General features: G+C 45.0%; 1 protein-coding gene across 1 annotated transcript in view; it reads left to right on the top strand.

The window, feature by feature from the left end:
• The first annotated feature begins 11,261 nt into the window (after positions 1-11,261).
• DHRSX (dehydrogenase/reductase X-linked) overlaps positions 11,262-20,246 on the top strand; it is a 766,480-nt gene continuing 757,495 nt past the window's right edge. The window contains exon 1 of the mRNA XM_082244855.1: positions 11,262-12,258. The gene's annotated coding sequence lies outside the window, so the exon portion shown is untranslated. The remainder of the gene's footprint in view (positions 12,259-20,246) is intronic.

Genomic DNA, 20,246 nt, shown 5'->3' with positions numbered 1-20,246 from the left:
GAACACAATCTTTGTGGGGTGCAGTGAACACAATCTTTTTGGGGTGCAGTGAACAAAATCCTTTTTGGGGTGCAGTGAACAACATCCTTTTTGGGGTGCAGTGAACACAATCTTTTTGGGGTGCAGTGAACAAAATCCTTTGTGGGGTGCAGTGAACACAATCTTTGTGGGGTACAGTGAACAGAATCTTTGTGGGGTGCAGTGAACACAATCTTTTTGGGGTGCAGTGAACAAAATCCTTTGTGGGGTGCAGTGAACACAATCTTTGGGGGGTACAGTGAACACAATCTTTTTGGGGTGCAGTGAACAAAATCCTTTGTGGGGTGCAGTGAACACAATCTTTGTGGGGTGCAGTGAACACAATCTTTTTGGGGTGCAGTGAACAAAATCCTTTTTGGGGTGCAGTGAACAACATCCTTTTTGGAGTGCAGTGAACACAATCTTTTTGGAGTGCAGTGAACAAAATCCTTTGTGGGGTGCAGTGAACACAATCTTTGTGGGGTATAGGGAACAGAATCTTTGTGGGGTGCAGTGAACACAATCTTTGGGGGGTACAGTGAACACAATCTTTTTGGGGTGCAGTGAACAAAATCCTTTTAGGGTGCAGTGAACACAATCTTTGTGGGGTGCAGTGAACAAAATCCTTTTTGAGGTGCAGTGAACACAATCTTTGTGGGGTGCAGTGAACACAATCTTTGTGGGGTACAGTGAACACAATCTCATACTTCTGAAGATTTGAGGGTGCTGCCTGTTCCATACTCCTCCTCCTACTGCTCAACCATCCTTTTAGGGGTACAAACAATAGTAATTGGGGCCTAATGTGGTGGTGTACGTGTGAGATACATACACTTTCTTTTTGATCATATTTTCTATTCCGCTATTCAATTAAATCCTTTGGGGATCAATTAAATTGCGTGATAGTCTGTGTCGGTACGTGTGAGATCCACCTTTCCAAGTTTTTGGGGTTCATCTCATACTTCTGAAGATTTGAGGGTGCTGCCTGTTCCATACTCCTCCTCCTACTGCTCAACCATCCTTTTAGGGGTACAAACAATAGTAATTGGGGCCTAATGTGGTGGTGTACGTGTGAGATACATACACTTTCTTTTTGATCATATTTTCTATTCCGCTATTCAATTAAATCCTTTGGGGATCAATTAAATTGCGTGATAGTCTGTGTCGGTACGTGTGAGATCCACCTTTCCAAGTTTTTGGGGTTCATCTCATACTTCTGAACATTTGAGGGTGCTGCCTGTTCCATACTCCTCCTCCTACTCCTCAACCATCCTTTTAGGGGTACAAACAATAGTAATTGGGGCCTAGTGTGGTGGTGTACGTGTGAGATACATACACTTTCTTTTTGATCATATTTTCTATTCCGCTATTCAATTAAAACCTTTGGGGATCAATTAAATTGCGTGATAGTCTGTGTCGGTACGTGTGAGATCCACCTTTCCAAGTTTTTGGGGTTCATCTCATACTTCTGAAGATTTGAGGGTGCTGCCTGTTCCATACTCCTCCTCCTACTCCTCAACCATCCTTTTAGGGGTACAAACAATAGTAATTGGGGCCTAGTGTGGTGGTGTACGTGTGAGATACATACACTTTCTTTTTGATCATATTTTCTATTCCGCTATTCAATTAAAACCTTTGGGGATCAATTAAATTGCGTGATAGTCTGTGTCGGTACGTGTGAGATCCACCTTTCCAAGTTTTTGGGGTTCATCTCATACTTCTGAAGATTTGAGGGTGCTGCCTGTTCCATACTCCTCCTCCTACTCCTCAACCATCCTTTTAGGGGTACAAACAATAGTAATTGGGGCCTAGTGTGGTGGTGTACGTGTGAGATACATACACTTTCTTTTTGATCATATTTTCTATTCCGCTATTCAATTAAAACCTTTGGGGATCAATTAAATTGCGTGATAGTCTGTGTCGGTACGTGTGAGATCCACCTTTCCAAGTTTTTGGGGTTTATCTCATACTTCTGAAGATTTGAGGGTGCTGCCTGTTCCATACTCCTCCTCCTACTCCTCAACCATCCTTTTAGGGGTACAAACAATAGTAATTGGGGCCTAGTGTGGTGGTGTACGTGTGAGATACATACACTTTCTTTTTGATCATATTATCTATTCCGCTATTCAATTAAAACCTTTGGGGATCAATTAAATTGCGTGATAGTCTGTGTCGGTACATGTGAGATCCACCTTTCCAAGTTTTTGGGGTTCATCTCATACTTCTGAAGATTTGAGGGTGCTGCCTGTTCCATACTCCTCCTCCTACTGCTCAACCAACCTTTTAGGGGTACAAACAATAGTAATTGGGGCCTAGTGTGGTGGTGTACGTGTGAGATACATACACTTTCTTTTTGATCATATTTTCTATTCCGCTATTCAATTAAAACCTTTGGGGATCAATTAAATTGCGTGATAGTCTGTGTCGGTACGTGTGAGATCCACCTTTCCAAGTTTTTGGGGTTCATCTCATACTTCTGAAGATTTGAGGGTGCTGCCTGTTCCATACTCCTCCTCCTACTGCTCAACCATCCTTTTAGGGGTACAAACAATAGTAATTGGGGCCTAGTGTGGTGGTGTACGTGTGAGATACATACACTTTCTTTTTGATCATATTTCCTATTCTGCTATTCAATAAAAACCTTTGAGGATCAATTGAATTGCGGGATAGTCTGTGTCGGTACGTGTGAGATCCACCTTTCCAAGTTTTTGAGGTTCATCTCATACTTCTGAAGATTTGAGGGTGCTGTCTGTTCCATACTCCTCCTACTCCTCATCCATCCTTTTAGGGGTAGAAACAATAGTAATTGGGGCCTAGTGTGGTTTTGTACGTGCGAGATACATACACTTTTTTGGATCATATTTCCTATTCCGCTATTCAATAAAAACCTTTCTAGGGCAAGATCTTAAATTACAGAAATATGAGGAGACCGTCAAATAAGGGCCGTGGCCTGGGTCGTGGTGCTGCTGGTAGAGCTCCTGTTGCAAGGAGAGGACGTGGTCGATCTGTGCCAGCTACACGCACAAGTGAAACACCTTCCTCAAGTGTGAGTAGGCGACAGAACCTGCATCAGTATTTGGTAGGGCATCATACGCCCCTAGAAGTGATGAGGCCAGAACAAGTGGAGGCGATAGTAGATTGGTTTGCTGCTGACAGTGCCTCCAGTTCCTTCACATTGTCTCCCACCCAGTCTACTGCAGAAAGGTCACAGTTGGCACCTGCAGCCGATGTCCAACCGTCTTTCACCTCACCCCCTTGCAAATCAGGCAAGCAGTCTGAGCCCCAAGCCATATAGCAGTCTCTTCTTCTTTTTGATGACTCTGTCAGCAGGGTTTCCCAGGGCCATCTACCTAGCCCTGCCCCAGAAGTGGAAGAGATTGAGTGCAGCGATGCCCAACCACTTATTTCTCAAGATGAGTACATGCAAGGATCATCGCAGCACGTCTCCGATGATGACGAAACGCAGATGCCAACTGCTGCGGCGTTCAGCATTGTGGAGACCGACAAGGAGGGCAGGGGTGAAGACTGGGTGGAAGATGATGTGGAGGACGATGAGGTCCTCGACCCCACATGGAATGAACGTCATGCAGGTGACCTGAGTAGTTTGGAGGAAGAGGCGGTGGTCGCACAGAGCCACCAGCACAGCAGAAGAGGGAGCAGGGTGCAGAAGCCGAGCGGCCGTGCCCTAGACACTACGCCCGCTACTGCCCAACGCAGCAAGGGAACGAGCGCACCAAAGTCAGCTCAAAGGAGTTCTCTAGCGTGGAAGTTCTTTAGAAAATGTGCTGATGACAGGACACGAGTGGTTTGCACCCTGTGCAATCAGAGCTTGAAGCGAGGCATAAACCTTCTCAACCTGAGCACAACCTGCATGATCAGGCATCTAAGTGCAAAGCACGAGCTGCAGTGGAGTACACACCTTCAAAACCAAGAAACGTCTCTGGCTCATCCTGCTTCCTCTTCTGCTGCAGTCTCGGCCGCTCCAGCCACATCTGTAGTGATACCGGCACCTGCCACCCCGCAAACAGACGATCTGTCAGCAACACCACCACCTGGGTCACCAACAACCATCTCCACAATGTCCCGTGGAAGCGTTCAGCTTTCCATCTCCCAAACACTTGAGAGGAAGAGGAAGTACCCCCCTACCCACCCACGATCCCTGGCCCTGAATGCCAGCATTTCAAAATTATTGGCCTTTGAAATGCTGTCATTCCGTCTGGTGGAGACGCACAGTTTTAAAAACCTTATGTCGGTGGCTGTCCCACAGTACGTCGTGCCCAGCCGCCACTACTTTTCCAGGCAAGCCATCCCTTCCCTGCACAACCAAGTGGGGGAAAAAATCAGGTGTGCACTGCGCAACGCCATCTGTGCCAAGGTCCACCTAACTACCGATACGTGGACCAGTAAGCACGGTCAGGGGCGTTATATCTCCCTAACGGCACACTGGGTAAATGCAGTGGCGGATGGGCCTGAGGCGGATAGCAATTTGGCGCATGTCCTTCCACCACCGAGGATTGCAGGGCGCTTCAGTTTGCCTCCTGTTCCTAACTCCTCCTACTCCGCTTCCTCATCCTCTACCGCCTCCTCATCCGGACAGCGTAACACCTTCACCACCAACTTCAGCACGGCCAGGGGTAAACGACAGCAGGCAGTTTTACAACTTGCCTGTTTGGGGGACAAACCACACACCGCGCAGGAGTTGTGGAGGAGCATGGAACAGCAGACAAATGAGTGGTTGCTGCCAGCGAGCCTCAAGCCCGGCCTGGTGGTGTGCGATAACGGGAGAAATCTCATAGCAGCTCTGGGCCTAGCCGGTTTGACGCACATCCCTTGCCTGGCGCATGTGCTGAATTTGGTGGTGCAGAGGTTCCTTAAAAACTACCCCGATATGTCAGAGCTGCTGCAGAAAGTGCGGGCCGTTTGTGCGCACTTTCGGCGTTCTCACCCTGCTGCTGCTCGCCTGGCAGCGCTGCAGCGTAACTTCGGCCTTCCCGCTCACCACCTCATATGTGACGTGCCCACAAGGTGGAACTCCACCTTGCACATGCTGGAAAGACTGTGCGAGCAGCAGCAGGCCATAGTGGAGTTTCAGCTGCAGCACGCACGCGTGAGTCGCTCTGCGGAACAGCACCACTTCACCACCAATAACTGGGCCTCCATGCGAGACCTGTGTGCCTTGTTGCGCTGTTTTGAGTACTCCACCAACATGGCCAGTGGCAATGACGCCGTTCTCAGCTTAACTATCCCACTTCTATGCCTCCTTGAAAAAACAATTCGGGCGATGATGGAAGAGGATGTGGCACAGGATGAGGAGGAGGAGGAGGATGAAGAGGTAACATTTCCAAGGCTTTCAGGGCAGTCATTCGCAAGGGGCTCCGAGGGTGGGTTCCTGCACACACAAACGCTAGGGACACAATTGTCCAGCAGGGGCACAGTTCTGGAGGATGAGGAGGATGAGAAGGAGGAGGAGCTGGAGGAGGAGATGGAACCATGTTCACAGCAGGGTGGCACCCAGGCCAGCTCATGGCCATCACTGGTGCGTGGCTGGGGGGATACAGAGGACACGGACGATACACCTCCCACAGAGGACAGCCTTTCGTTGCCTCTGGGCAGCCTGGCACACATGAGCGATTACATCCTGCAGTGTCTCCACAACGACCGCCGAGTTGCCCACATTCTAACTTGTGCTGATTACTGGGTGGCCACGCTGCTGGATCCCCATTACAAGGACAACGTACCGTCCTTAATTCACTCACTGGAGCGCAATCGCAAGATGCGCGAGTACAAGCGCACGCTGGTAGACGCCATGCTGCTGGCATTCCCATCTGACAGCGGGGCCACAGTGGAAGCACAAGGCAGAGGAGGAGGAGGAGGAGGTCGCCAACGCAACCAGGGCACCGCCAGCACCTCAGAAGGCAGGGTTAGCATGGCTGAAATGTGGAAAAGCTTTGTCGGCACGCCACAACAAACAGCAGCACCAGCAGCTCAGATGGAACGTCTTAGCAGGAGGCAGCATTTTACCAACATGGTGGAGCAGTATGTGTGCACACGCCTACATGTAGTGAATGAGGGGTCTGCCCCCTTCAACTTCTGGGTCTCCAAATTGGGCACATGGCCTGAGCTTGCCCTTTACGCCTTGGAGGTGCTGGCGTGCCCTGCAGCCAGTGTATTATCTGAACGGGTATTTAGCACGGCTGGGGGCGTTATAACAGACAAGCGCAGCCGCCTGTCCAGAGACAATGTGGACAAGCTCACGTTCATTAAAATGAACCAGGCATGGATCCCACGGGACTTTTCCGTACCTTGTGCAGAATAGCAATGGATACCGACCTTACCCAGCCATTGTTCCATTTTTGCTCTTTCTCACTCTTTTGGTGTGTACCCTCATTTAAAATTTGTGAAAAGAAGCAGTGTTGGCTACCTCGTCCTCCTCCTCAGGGCCAGATTAACGTAGGGGCTATTGGAGCTGCAGCTCCATGCAGGCCCCTACCTTTTATATAGGCCCCGGGTTGGCCATATTCACTGTTACCGCTCTTCTGTCACTTGTAAACACAGAAGTCTGGCTTCTATGCTCGCTTCCCCAGGCAGCACCCTCAGAACCTCCCCACACAGCGCGAAGGCCGGACAAGGAGGGACAGTTGGCGATGCATGGATGTGTTTATGGGCTTCAGAGACAGCATCCCATGTTGAATTAGGCATGCATGGCTGCACCCTTCCTCCTCTGGGTGCATGGCAAGGCACGGCCCTTAAGGCCCTTCAAAATCCTCAGCACCAAGCCCATGATGCTCTTAATCCGGCCCTGGTCCTCCTCCACCGCCGCTTCCACCTACACCACCCATAGGTGTGCGCAGCCTATTGCATTAAGGTGTGCACCCCAAAGTTGAAATACACATGCATGTGTTTGCCAGCAGGGAGAGTAATGTATCGGGGCCATGTACCTGTAGGCAAAGAGAAATAGAGCAGAGCAGGTCCGAGGGAGATCTTTCCCATCTCCTCACTGGCAATGCTATGTGCCCTAGGTGATTAGGGTGTGCCCAGGCACACCCGGCACACCCTGTGCGCATGCCTATGTCACCGCCACATCCACCACCACCTCAACCTCCCTCCTACTCCATATGGGCCTCGTCCTTCAGAGATGAAGAAGAACATTGTTTTATTTTTCTGTTTTTTTTTTGTTGTTTTAAGTTATTTCCCTATCCACATTTGTTTGCAGAGCACTTGCCATGCTCTTAATTACGTTTTGCTGCCATTTGCAGCACTCTAGCCCTTTCCTTTGGTGTTTTAGAGCCATTTTAGTGCCTTAAAGTTCGGGTCCCCATTGACTTCAATGGGGTTCGGTGTCCGGGAAAAGTTCGGTAAAAGTCCGGGACACGGACCCGGACTTTTTTTTAAAGTTCGGCCGAACCCGTCGAACACGGACATCTAGGTGTCCGCTCAACCCTAGTGAAGAGTCCCACATATTTTCAATCCTTAACTGGTATCCTGTACCTGTACTGGTAAGTATATGTGTAATTTACCATATGTACTTACAACAGGGGTTAAAACTACCTGCACCTTATTCAGGCAAGCATTTTCTCAGCTTTTGGTAACATTACTGACACACGCACAAAAATCAGGAAGTTTCATACTATTGCCAATTAGCAGTGACAGATTCGTATAGAAATACCGCCGGTTGTCAAATTAGGAAACTGGTGGTAATAAAGATTAGGATAAACAAAGGAGGGTTGGGACTTTGAGTGAGCCAAGTGAAACACAGCTGATAAACAGAAGCAATACAATACCAATTTATTCGTTCTTAAATAATGACAAAAAAAACAAAAATAGATATGCCATATTACAGAAATAAAGAAAGTTGGTTAAATGACATTAGATCAATATGTAAAAATTTAGTAAATATGTAGCTGCATCCAATAAAGGCATTGTTTTTGAACCTTGAGCTAATTGTAAGTCATCAGAGGGGGATTTTTTTCCACCCCCCCCCCCTCCTTTTCCCTCCCCTAATTTTGGGATAATTAGGAGATTCTACAGGCACTCATACATACATTTCATTTACAGACCCATGTCCTGCATCTGCTCCTGAGGAAGTGCGTCTAGCGCACGAAACGCATCAAGCTTTTATTGGATGCAGCTACATCTTTACTACATGTTTACATATTGATCTAATGTATGATATGGTGCACCACTTGGAATTTTATATTGCTGTTTATCTGATGTCATGTCATTTTAGTAGCTCTTGTCATTTAACCAACTTTCTATATTTCTGTAATATGGCATATCTATTTTTGTTTTTTGTCATTATTTAACAACTAATAAATTGGTATTGTATTACTTCTGTTTATCAGCTGTGTTTCACTTGCCTCACTCAAAGTCCCAATCCTCCTTTGTTTATCCTAATAGGGATGGAGATGCTGGTCTGACATATCAGGTATCTCACTTAAAGTCCCATTAACCCCCTCCTATTCGTAATAAAGATCAGCTCTGGCAAGCTGGCGTGCAGAGGTACACCAGTGCTCAAAGCGGGACATGTCTGTGACAGGTTCCCCGACAGTATTGTATTTCTGGGCCCATTCAGCTGTTAGCTGGGAGATTTCAAGGCCAAAAGCTAAATCTGAACAAAGGAGCCAAGGATAGCGGCACTGTCATTAGCAAAATATGACAAAGTCCATATTTTTGGAAATAGTTTGAGTCACTGGGTGGACAGAGCCCAATGGGGAACTGAGAGACCAGGTCTGCTTTACTTTTGATTGACAGCAATTGGCAGTGAGCAGATTTGAAAGCTGCTATTGGATTGAATAGTGCCTTTGGATCCACCCACTGCCATGTATTGTCAATCAACAGTAAGGTGGACCTAATAGGGAAATCGTCTCTCAGTTGCGAATCAGGCTGCACTTACTGCTAGATATGGGCTTTGGCGTTTTCGAGTTCCCACGTGCCCAATCCCGCTAGGAAGCCAACACTGCACTCCACTTATCACAGGCATTGAGACATTTCCTACTTACCACACTGCAAAACTCCTTGGCTCATGCGTCTGTCAGTGTGACAGGCACAGTGGCCAGGGAGAGAAAAAGACAAAGGAGTGTCCAGTATGGACATTGACCTCAGTGTCTGGCACCGACAGATTTGTGTAGCTGCCTGTGACAGGTATACATACCTAAATTGGTATAGCTGGGGGTTGCCCCCACTGAACCCTCAGCATGTAGTAAATGGACTATCTTGGTACCCAAGAAAGTAAAACAAATTGATTTAAAAAAAATGTTTTTACATTTTTTTGTACAAAAGTAGGTTAAAAAAGAAGGACACATATAACAAACAATACTTGCAACAACATTTTATTGCGTAGATCACAAGTGTCAAACACAAGTCCCGCCAGGCCATTTCATTTGGTGCTCGCACCAAGGGTTTCTTTTCAGCTGGAACATGGTGAAACTCAGTTCTGCCACCTCTGGCACTTGCAAATCCCTGCCTACTGTGCATGCACTCATGGTGGGGCACAGCCCTGCAAATGAGAGAGAGAGAGACGCAGAGCCACCTACACTGCCAAAAGGTACTAGAGCCAGGCAGATGAGATGTGAGGAAGCTTTTTGGGGGGCACTATGTACTCCGCACACTCCTGAACTCTGCACACTGCATACTTCTTATCTCTGCCCTCTGTACATAGCGCACCCATAAACCCTGCACTCTGTATATCATACACTCCTCAACCCTGCAGTCTGCACATAGCACACCCCTGAACTCTGCAATCTGTATGTAGTGCACTCGTGAACTCTACACTCTGTACACTGCATACTTCTAAGTATCCAAGTAGATGCATAGTCTTACAGATACAACCAGCCCTTTGAGGACAACCCTAATGCTGATGCGGCCCACAATGATGTCAATATTTTTTGCTAGTATAGTATCCACAGGTGAGTCCTGCGGACACAGGATGTAATTAATTCTTGATGTATAGCCAATCCTCAACATGTTTTGCAGTTACAATGGCTTCCTCCGGAGGAATTAATTACTACTATCTGTAGTGAGAACAATACAACAAGTAATCAAATGACAAATACATGACATTGGTAATGGGGAGAGAAGGGGAATAAATGTAATTTAGTTGCTTAGCCAGAGTAAACCAGCAGTCAGATATAGCAGCAACAGTAGGGGAACCCGAGGATACTACCCTACGGCGGACACGGGGTATACCTGCAGGGCTGTGTATCTATAGGTTGTTCCGATTGAAAAGTAATTATATTAAATTACCAATTTATGCCTAGTATACATACCTCTCAACTTTTTGAGATGGGAAAGAGAGACACCTATTAGCAAAAGTATGTAAGCATAGAACACACCCCTCCTTTCACGCTCCTTTAGGGGAATTATACAAAAAAATGATTAGTTAAACCCACAAGTACCTTTTTTTTTAACCACTACATTTCCTTTATATTGGCTTTTGAAATTTACAAATGCAGCCATTTTTTTTTAAATTGGATGAAAGGTTTATCACTGGGAAACACTTTTTGAAAGATAAAAAGGCATTTTAGATACAACTATATATATATATATATATCAGACCAAAATTAAGGAAAAATGAGGAGGAAAGTGTAACAGAGGGATTTTGTTCCAAATCAAGGACAGTCCCTTGAAATCAGGGATGGTTGGGAGCTAAGTGTATATGATATGAATCGGCAGCAAGCATGGGAAATTTTGGTTTGGAGGCCCACCAGAATTTCGAAAAGGGTGTCTACGACAGTACTCAGTATTTAGCTTTCCGCTTTAATTTCAGCTTTAAGCCTCCTTGGCCTCCTTTAGTCTTGCAATCCATGCACACAGAGATTATTTCATAACACCAAAAAAAAATGTTCTATGATTACATGATTTCTGTCATATGCGTTATAAGATGGGCTTCTGGAGCGGAGAATCTATCTGCCAATTTATAACAGTGTTTTGCACCCATGCAAAGCTTTGTCCTTACAATACCTGGTGAACTAACAAGGCTTATATCCCTTAATGCAGAAGATTATAGTTATAGGTAGCAGTCAGTGTACACAACATCTCTGCATTTTATTTTGCTCATGCATTTATATGGTAACCTGCAGCACGCTGCCTAAACAAAACGTAATAACAACACCAGAGGATAAGAGCGTGCTGTTTGGTGACTGAATGATAGAGAAACAAGAGGAGGAGCTGTGCAGTGAGAAAGGGGGAGGACAGGGAGATACTGAGGTAGGGGAGGGAGAGACTTTGCTGGGTGGAATACTAATCAACCTACTTCTCAGTCTGCAGCAAGCAAGCTGCAGACATATACACACGCGCTTCAGTCTCACACATGCTGGAGTCTCTCTATCCCCCATGCATACTACCTGCTGCATGCAGGGATGCTAACTCAACTTTGCAATGCTGATACTTGAAATATTAACTCCAGCTTCTAGACTATAATAGTCAACCGTAACCTCTGACCTTCTACTTGTCCAACTTTCCTGCGTCTTTCCAGTTTTTCTTTTTCCCCCTATTTGTCCCCAGCTGATGGCTTTTGATGGATGTAACAGCAGGAGACTACTTCGCTCATCAATCGCTACCCAGTTTTGTTCCACAAGTTTGAATGAATCTTGTCTTCTGCTAGAATAAAAGAAACCGGGAAGATTGGTCTGCTCCCATGGCAGGATTATTAGCATCATTAAGTTTCCTCTGCGCAGTCCCTCTCTTTGCTCTAGTTAAGGCTTTGATCTCTTGTGCTGGAGACTCAGATGGACGTGTGCAGAGAAGATTTTGAGCCCGTGTATAGAAGAGCTGTCATTTTCTTTCCCTTTTTCCTGTCAAGGGGAATAAGGCACCGTTTGTACATCTCATTCAACTTGGCACGAAGCAATGCAGAGGATCCACAGGTCCTAGTTGGTACCTCGCTCCACAGCACTTGTATGCCAGCGCCAGAGACCACCGGTTAACCTTTGCTCCATTAATCACAGTAATTGCCAACTAGACCTCTCCGCCTGAACCCCTAGGTGACATGCAGTCACTCATATCTCCTGTGACCAAGGCTATCCTGGTAGCTTTATTTATTTTTGCCATTCTCCTGATCCTCTATGTGATCTTGTGGTATATTTGCCGAGACGTGGATTGTGATCATGGAATTTAATGTGGGATACCAGGCAATGGACTAGGAACAGAGTTGGTCACATTAGGAGTCAATGAAGCCGTCATTAGCCACTATTTTTCATGACAAGCAAAGACCAGAAACTGACCTTCAGAACTCAGGGTGACTCGGTAAGTTACCTTTTATCAATAGTAACAAAATACAGGTTTTGGAATGTATCAATGAATTGCTGGCTGTAAATAGCGGTAAATGTATAATATGATTTTCAGTACAGCATGATGGTGTTTTGCATATAATGGCACAGCTACTCTGAAGACCAAATAACCAATATTTTAATAAAAACAGCTTTTGAAAACTTTAATGACCTTTAGAGGTATATCAAGGCTGGATCAATATACTTGTGGTAGCTACAACCATTCCCCAGGGAAGGCATTATCTCAAGGTGTTTGAGTAAGGTTAGAGGTCATTTAGGGCAACAGTTTAGGTTAACAGTTCTAATCATTACTTAAGTCCTACTCGTCATTTGTGGATTTCCCTACCTCATCTTCCTTAGACTTTACCATATGGGTGTAATATTTAAAAAAGGAGACTTTGATTATATACCAAGCCATTTTAAAACAATATATTTTTAAGACACAAGGTAGATTTTTATATTGAGGATCCAAATGACCCATTTATTGTTTCACAGGAGCAAATGCCTAACAAATTCTCTGAGGATTGGTGTTATAAGGGAGAAAAGTGACAGGTTTTGGTGTGAATTAATGCAAGCAGGGCTTGCTATGAACATGAAACACCCAGCATACACATGATTTGTTTTGTCTCGGTGCATGAAGGGAGACAGGGAAGGACAGAAAGCATGAAAATTGCTTTGCGGACCACATTGATATGCAAGAGATAACAGCAGCGATCTCATACTGATGATGAAGGAGAACCCTCGGGATAAAGGCAGGATAGTCATTGAAAAGGCAAATAGTTTGTCAATGCTTAGCTGGAAATGCTTACAACAAAGATGGCGAGGCTGAAAGAACGGACACAGCTTCTTTAAATGAGGTATATTTATCAAAATGCAGTTCGCCGGCAACAATAAAAAAAGCTTACCTCAGACATTAGCCTTTTATACGGTGTTCTGTCAGAGCCTGTGGCACTGGCAGCTGTACTGTGAATGATAAACACACACCATACCAAGTCAATTGCCCAGGCTGTAAAACGGCGTTCTTGTGCATCTTTTTGGCAAAATGTTGCATAGGCTGAGCTAAATGGATTATTTCTAAGTTGGACGAGACGTTCAGCTAGGTTGGAAAGTTTAATACAGTGTTCAGACATGTTAATTGGGTGCTAGGTGTGTGAGATTAAATGTGTAACCCTTTAATTGTTGTTCTCCAGCTCACTTTTTACCTTCTTCACGGCCAAGCTATGTATTTACATTTTAATCGTACACTGATGCAACAATTGCCCCATCTCAAGATTAAGGTTTTTGAAAGCAGATTTTGTGTATACTTGAATGCTCCTCTAAATATCTAAAGCTAAAGTCTGGACAAAATCTATAAATTCATCATCCTTCCCTCATACCCCCTTCTAACCTATTAGCTGTTCAATTTACCGTCCCGGCTGAAGTCACTTATGGTGCTTTTCCACTGCATGGAACCGAACGATTCGGCTCGCTTTTGTGCTTTTCCACTGCTGGTACCGCATGGTACGGTGTAGGAACGGTTCGGTACGGTACGGCGGCACTTTTCCACTGCATGGAACCGAACAGTACGGCTCTCTAAAACAGTACCACCTCGATTGTGGTTCCAAGAGGTACCATACCGGTGCCATATCCCACAATCCTTTGCATGCAGTCACTACTAGCCACTGATTGGTCAGTGAATCGTTGTTATCCCACCCACTTAACTTTAGCACTACTTTAGTGGAAAAGAAAACCATACCAAACGGTACCGAACCGTTCCAACACCGTACCATGCGGTACCAGCAGTGGAAAAGCAAACCGGGTCAAGCCGGTACTTGCAGTGGAAAAGTGCCATTATACCTGAGTTCCCCCATCCTGGTCCCTTGCTGATGCCATTTATGTCTGCAAGGACCATAAGCTCAGTGCTGCACGTTAACCCAGTCCACTGCTCTTGGTCCGATATTAGCAGTCTTCTGGATCCTGAGAGAACCCCCCCCCCCTCCCCGCTGGACAGCCATTGGGAATTGTCCAGTGACCTGGACACCTGGAAAAAGGACCCCCTCAAGGAAATAAACAGAGCAGGGGACCCAGCGCTCGATCATCATGTGACCATGGTTTTAGGTGATTAAAAACGGGGTTTAGGAAATGTGAAGCAATCAGTGAGAAGGTGGTTCATTTTATCTCAGAATTTGTTTTTAAAAAAAAAAAAACTGTATTTCCACAACAATTGTACTAACATCATTATTAGCACCTCATAAGCCAAAAAAAAATAAAAAATATGAAAAAAAAAAAAAAAAATACGTGGGCTACCTCCTACGAAATGTTTCCTGGCCCACTCACACAGTACAAATATCCAATAAATAATGCTGAAATAAATTCAGATCTGCTGATTTAATATTTTTTCTGTAGTGAAACACAGAGGTTGATTAACTAAAACCTGGAGAGTGCAAAAATCTGGTGCAGCTGCGCATAGTAGCCAATCAGCGTCTAACTTTAATTTGTTCAATTAAGCTTTGACAATAAAACGTGGAGGCTGATTGGTTTCTATGCTCAGCTGCACCTGATTTTGCACTCTTCATCTTTAGTAAATCAACACTCAAGGGACTAATGCCCCGTACACACGTGCAGATTATCGGCCGAAAATGTTCGGCCGCCGAACGATCGGCCGATTTTCGGCTTGCTAGTATGATGCTTCCGACAGCCGACAGCGCACTTTCGGCCGAAAAGAATCTGTCGTGCAAGCATTAAAATTTTTGTATGCCGACACCAGAGCGGCCGATTGTTCGCCAGTCAATACAGAATTCGGCCGACAGACAGCAGATTTGCAAGACTGGGCATGCTCAGAAAAGAAAAAACACAGGGAAAGTTAACCATCACATGACATCACTTCTGCAGTCGGCTGTAGTCGGCGGACAAAATTCTTGTGCAGTCTTTTGCACTTTTCAACAGACACGACAGCCCGGGGACAAAAGACGGCCGATCGTTCGGCCGACGATCTGCACATGTGTATGAGGCATAAGATAACAGCAAGACAACTAGCCATTGCAGATGGAATTTTTATACTGGTTTCCTTTAAAAAAAAAAAAAATTAATCTGGACTTAAAGTATACCTGTGCTGAACTGGATACAATTAAAGTGACAAATACCGAAATACAGGGGTGGATTTACTAAAGGCAACTAGACTTTTCACTTTGAAAGTGCAGTTGCACCAGAACTAAGTAAATGGGAGAAAACTTTCTATTCACATCCCATCCTGGAGACAATGGTGGGAATTTACTAAAACTGAAGCGTGCAAAATTAGGTGCAGCTCTGCATAGAAACCAATCAGCTTCCAAGATTTATTATCAAAGCCTAATTAAAAAAGCTGACGTAAGAAGCTGATTGGCTACCATGCACAGCTGCACCAAATTTTGCACGCTCCAGTTTTAGTAAATCTCCCTGAATGTTGTCACTGGGGTAGACAGCGACTGGAAATCTCCAATCTGGATACAGACAGCAATTAAATGTTAAAGTGGTATTAAACCCAAAAGCAAACATTTATTATATTGCAGCTTAGATTTGATGGCTCCATTAGTTTTCTTTTTTTATACTTTCTTTTAACTTGATGATCTGGCCTGTAAGTCTGTTTTTTTTTCCCCAAAATAAACAAGCTTTCCTACAGATGTAGCATTTAAAGGGATGAGACAAACCATTTACCACTGACAGGGGTGCTTACAACAATCAGCTTTTATTAATTTACGTATCCCACAAGGAATAAAACTGTTTTCTGTAATTGCCTATAAAGTGTCAGCTTCAGTTTGTTAGTGTATCTAAATCTGCTACTCCTGCCATGACAATGCTGCCATTTAAAGGTCCCACTTTGCATCCAAAGTGGGGCACTCTAATACAGGAGGTGTGCTACTGGCCAGATCACCAGGTAAAACAGAGGGAAAAAGGAAATGAAATGCAGCCACCACATCTAATGATTGGTATGCTGCAATATACAACATTTTTGGTTTTGGGATTAATAATGCTTTAAAGCTGGTTATACACTGATCAAATTCTATCCAAATCTATATAAAGTGTTGGCTAAAGCTATACTTCTGGGGACAATTTGTTCTTCTAAATTACATTTCTAAGAAAAGATTTACTTACCTGTAAGGGCCCATTCATACCTGGGCAGTCTGTTGTGGTGCATTTAACACGCATGTGTTCACAAGTGTTAAGTCGTGCATTAAATTACATGAAGTTCCGGCAGCCTATTCATTTGAGTTAGCTGCCTAATGCACCAGAACTGGCCAAAAGTGGGACCTGCAGCATTTTCTCTAATTCAATGCACTAGAATGTGCGAATTGGTATGAATCATCTTACTAGTATGAATGGGTCCTACCTTACACCAAAATCTTAAGCACTTTACCTTTTTGATTTAAACTAAAACTGTATGGCTAAATTTATTCTTACACACCCAATATGCATGTTTGTAAAAAATGATGATACACAACATTGTGAATAGACAACACAAAAAAAACATTACTATTTGCCCTGCTTTACATTAAATTATCACCAAATGTAGTCTTAAAGTTCTAAAACGAACCCAAAGTGTGTAGAATTAAAGAGGTCCTATGTGTGGGCATGGTGCCCGTATGTATATTATGCTATAAAAGTCCAAACTAAAAGCCGCTTTCGTGTAGCCATGGTCACATGGCACTATGCCCTGAACCTTTTCCTCTTCTGATTTCTTCTTGCATTAGTTCTTCTTTGGGTGTCCACATCGCTACCTGCATAATATGGACATTTCCTTTTAAATGGCCAGTGGCAAGGTCCTCTCAGGATCAAGTAGAAGACAAACATCAGTGGAGGGGAATTAAGGGGACCAGTGGTCTCAGCGGACCATCACTGCACTGGATTGGTGGAGTCCCCGCCCGTAAATGGTACCAGGTGGGACCTAGACGGGGGATTTAAGTGAGTATAACTGTGGAAAAACGCACAAATAGTGAGCGCCTAAAACCATATAGCTCACAAGGTGACCCTACAAAGGCTTGTACATAAATCTATTAAACGCAGCGCTTACATCAAACTATATAAACATAAGTGACAAAAGGAATGAGTCCAAATATTGATACAATAATAAAGCAAATTGTAGTTGAAAGATGTCCACCTTGTGCAGAAATATCGCCATGTGCTTGAACCCCTGTCTTACTATGCACTCACCAGAATTAGATATTCAAAACTCATATCAAAAATAGTAATCTTGAAAAGACAGTAATGTTTCACCAAGTGTCAAGGAATCCAGTGATGTGAAAAAACCTCCACCAATTATGCACCCACCGGTCTTATATGGTATAAGCACCTCTATAAGATCTCCATTACAAACAATGCACTCAGCTTCCTCTTATGACTTTGGAGGATACAGCCCAGAAAGTACTATATAGTATATTTTTTTAATATTGGATTTAAAGTATATAAGTATTGCTGCAGCATGCATCAATCAAAATGTGCAGTAAAATAAACAATCAGCTGGCCAGACTTACAAAGATGGCCGCCGTTCGGAGGCTGATTAAGTTAGGCTGATTGTGTTCCTCCTTTGGAGGAATGCCATGACATTCTATAGCCCACTTCTAGGGCGCAAGTCTTTTTATATCCTTCTCAATGTGTTATTAGGAATTGTGCAACTCATTTAACCACTTGCCGACCGCCGCACGACTATCTACGTCGGCGGTCAGCCCCTCACAGGCAAACTAACGTAGGGCTACGTTGCTTGCTTGTGAGCGTCTAGGGAGCTCCCGAGTGGTCACGGACCCCCCCGCGCGTGTGACCAGCGGACCCGATGTCCGCCGGCCACTCGGCGATCGGCGGGGGAGAGGGAGAATGTCAGGCAGCTTGTGTAAACAAACTGCCTGTCATTCTCCTCGCTGCAAAGACACTGATCCCTCAGATCTAGTATGTAGATCCGTTGATCAGTGTCCTTACAGCTAGAGCCACAGCCAATCACAGTAGAAACCACGCCCCTAGGGACACACACAGCCCCTCCCTTCCAAATAAAGTTAACCCCTTCACTACCAGTGTATTTTTACAGTAACAGTGCATATGTATAGCACTGATTACTGTAGAAATGTCACTGGTAACCCCAAAAGTGTCAAAAATGTCAGTCAAGGGTCCGATCTGTCCGCCGCAATGTCGCAGTAACGCAAAAAAAATCGCAGATCGCCGCCATTACGCGTTAAAAAAAAAACAACAAAAATGACAAAAATCTTTCCCTTTGTTAGTAAACGTGATAACTTTTGCGCAAACCAATCAAAATACGCTTTTTGCGATTTTTTTTTACCAAACATAGGTAGCATAAAACAAATTGGCCGAAAATTTTTAAAAATTTTGATTTTTACATTTTTTTTTGGGGGAATTTCATATAAAAAATGTGAAAAATATTGCTATTTTTGCAAAATTTACGCTCTTTTTCTGTTTATAGCGCGTGATCAAAAAATCGCACAGGTGATCAAATACCACCAAAAGAAAGCTCTGTTTGTGGGAAAAAAAGGTCGTCAAATTCGTTTAGGTACAGCGTCGCACGACCGCGCAATTGTCCGTTAAAGTCACGCAGTGCCGAATCGCGAAATACCCCCTGGTCGGAATGGGGGTAAAATCTTCCGGGGCTTAAGTGGTTAAGTATGCTGCCATCCTTACCCTGTATAGTCGATCGTATAGATGACCTTCTTCAGTAAAATCTGTTTGCTGCTTTCAAGGAGTCTGGTGTGGACTCTGTTATACTTTACCAATAGGGAACTTTTTTAAGCCTAGTACACTCTAGTAGTTTTTTTCCAATCAACCCAGCAGGGCTAACAAAAAAAACCTGACAGCTTAGGAGGAGCCGCTGTGCTAACTATCTCCCCTGCTGTTCTATTGTGTTCTGGCAGGGGGGTTGTTGCCGCCTTAGACTGAGAGCGTTGATCCGGAACCGAACAGTAGATGTTTTTCGGTCATGCCCCTTCGACAGAAGTCGGCTGGACTGACTGCAGTAGGCATGGGCCGAATGTCGACTGGTTTCTATTGAACCGGCTGATACCACCCGACATTCGGCCCCTGTGAAAGAAACGGGATTAAAGGCCAGCAGGCATAGTGGGCTGGACGGAGGTCCTAGGTTATGATTAAGCAAGGATAGATTCTCATCAGAAGCCTGCTGGTTCACATGCTAGAGAACCTGCAGAAGCCTAATGGATCACCTGAGCAGTGGTGTATTTTGGTTTTGTGCTGCCCTAGGCAAGACTAAAATTGGGCCCCCCCCCCATGTAAATTTGCCTCACTCCTTTTTTAACGGATGTGACTCCCTCCAAAATTGAAGGAGAGAGAGAGGGGGATGAGAGAAAGAGAGGGGGATGAGAGAGAGAGGGGGATGAGAGAGAGGGGAGGGGGATAAGAGAGAGAGAGAGGGGGGGGATGGGAGAGAGAGAGAGGGTGAGAGAGGCGGCTCTAGCAATCAGTGGCCAATAGTCTCAGATGGAGGGGGGTGGCTCTTTTGCTGCCCCCCTGCAAAGTGCTGCCCTAGGCCTGGGCCTTGTTGGCCTAGGCCAAAATACAGCACTGCACCTGAGTGGGTAAGAAAAGTGATTTAGGGCTCTTTCACACGGGCGCTCCGTATGTCCGCAAATCATCCTATTTTTTTGCGGATGATTTGCGGACATAATGTAAGTCTATGGCATTGCGGATGTCAGCGGAATACCATCCGCTGACATCCGATTTCCTTCCTTTCAGTTCTGTTCCGTTCTTTCGAACGGAACAGAACCCTATTTTTCCTCCATTCAAAAAACGGAAAGGAAGGAAAATCGGATGTCAGCGGTGTCATCCGCTGACATCCGCAATCCCCATAGACTTACATTATGTCCATATATCATCCGCAAACGGATGGGATGATATGCGGACCTACGGAGCGGATGACAGAAATGTCATCCGCTCCGTGAAAAAAAAAAAAAAAGGACCGCAGCGGAGCTCTCACACGGAAAGCCCGTGTGAAAGAGC

The sequence above is a fragment of the Pelophylax lessonae genome (assembly GCF_965119305.1).
Source record: "Pelophylax lessonae genome assembly, chromosome: 2".
NCBI lineage: Eukaryota > Metazoa > Chordata > Amphibia > Anura > Ranidae > Pelophylax > Pelophylax lessonae.
Note: the sequence above shows the minus strand (reverse complement) of the source record. Positions and strands in the feature narration are given on the sequence as shown.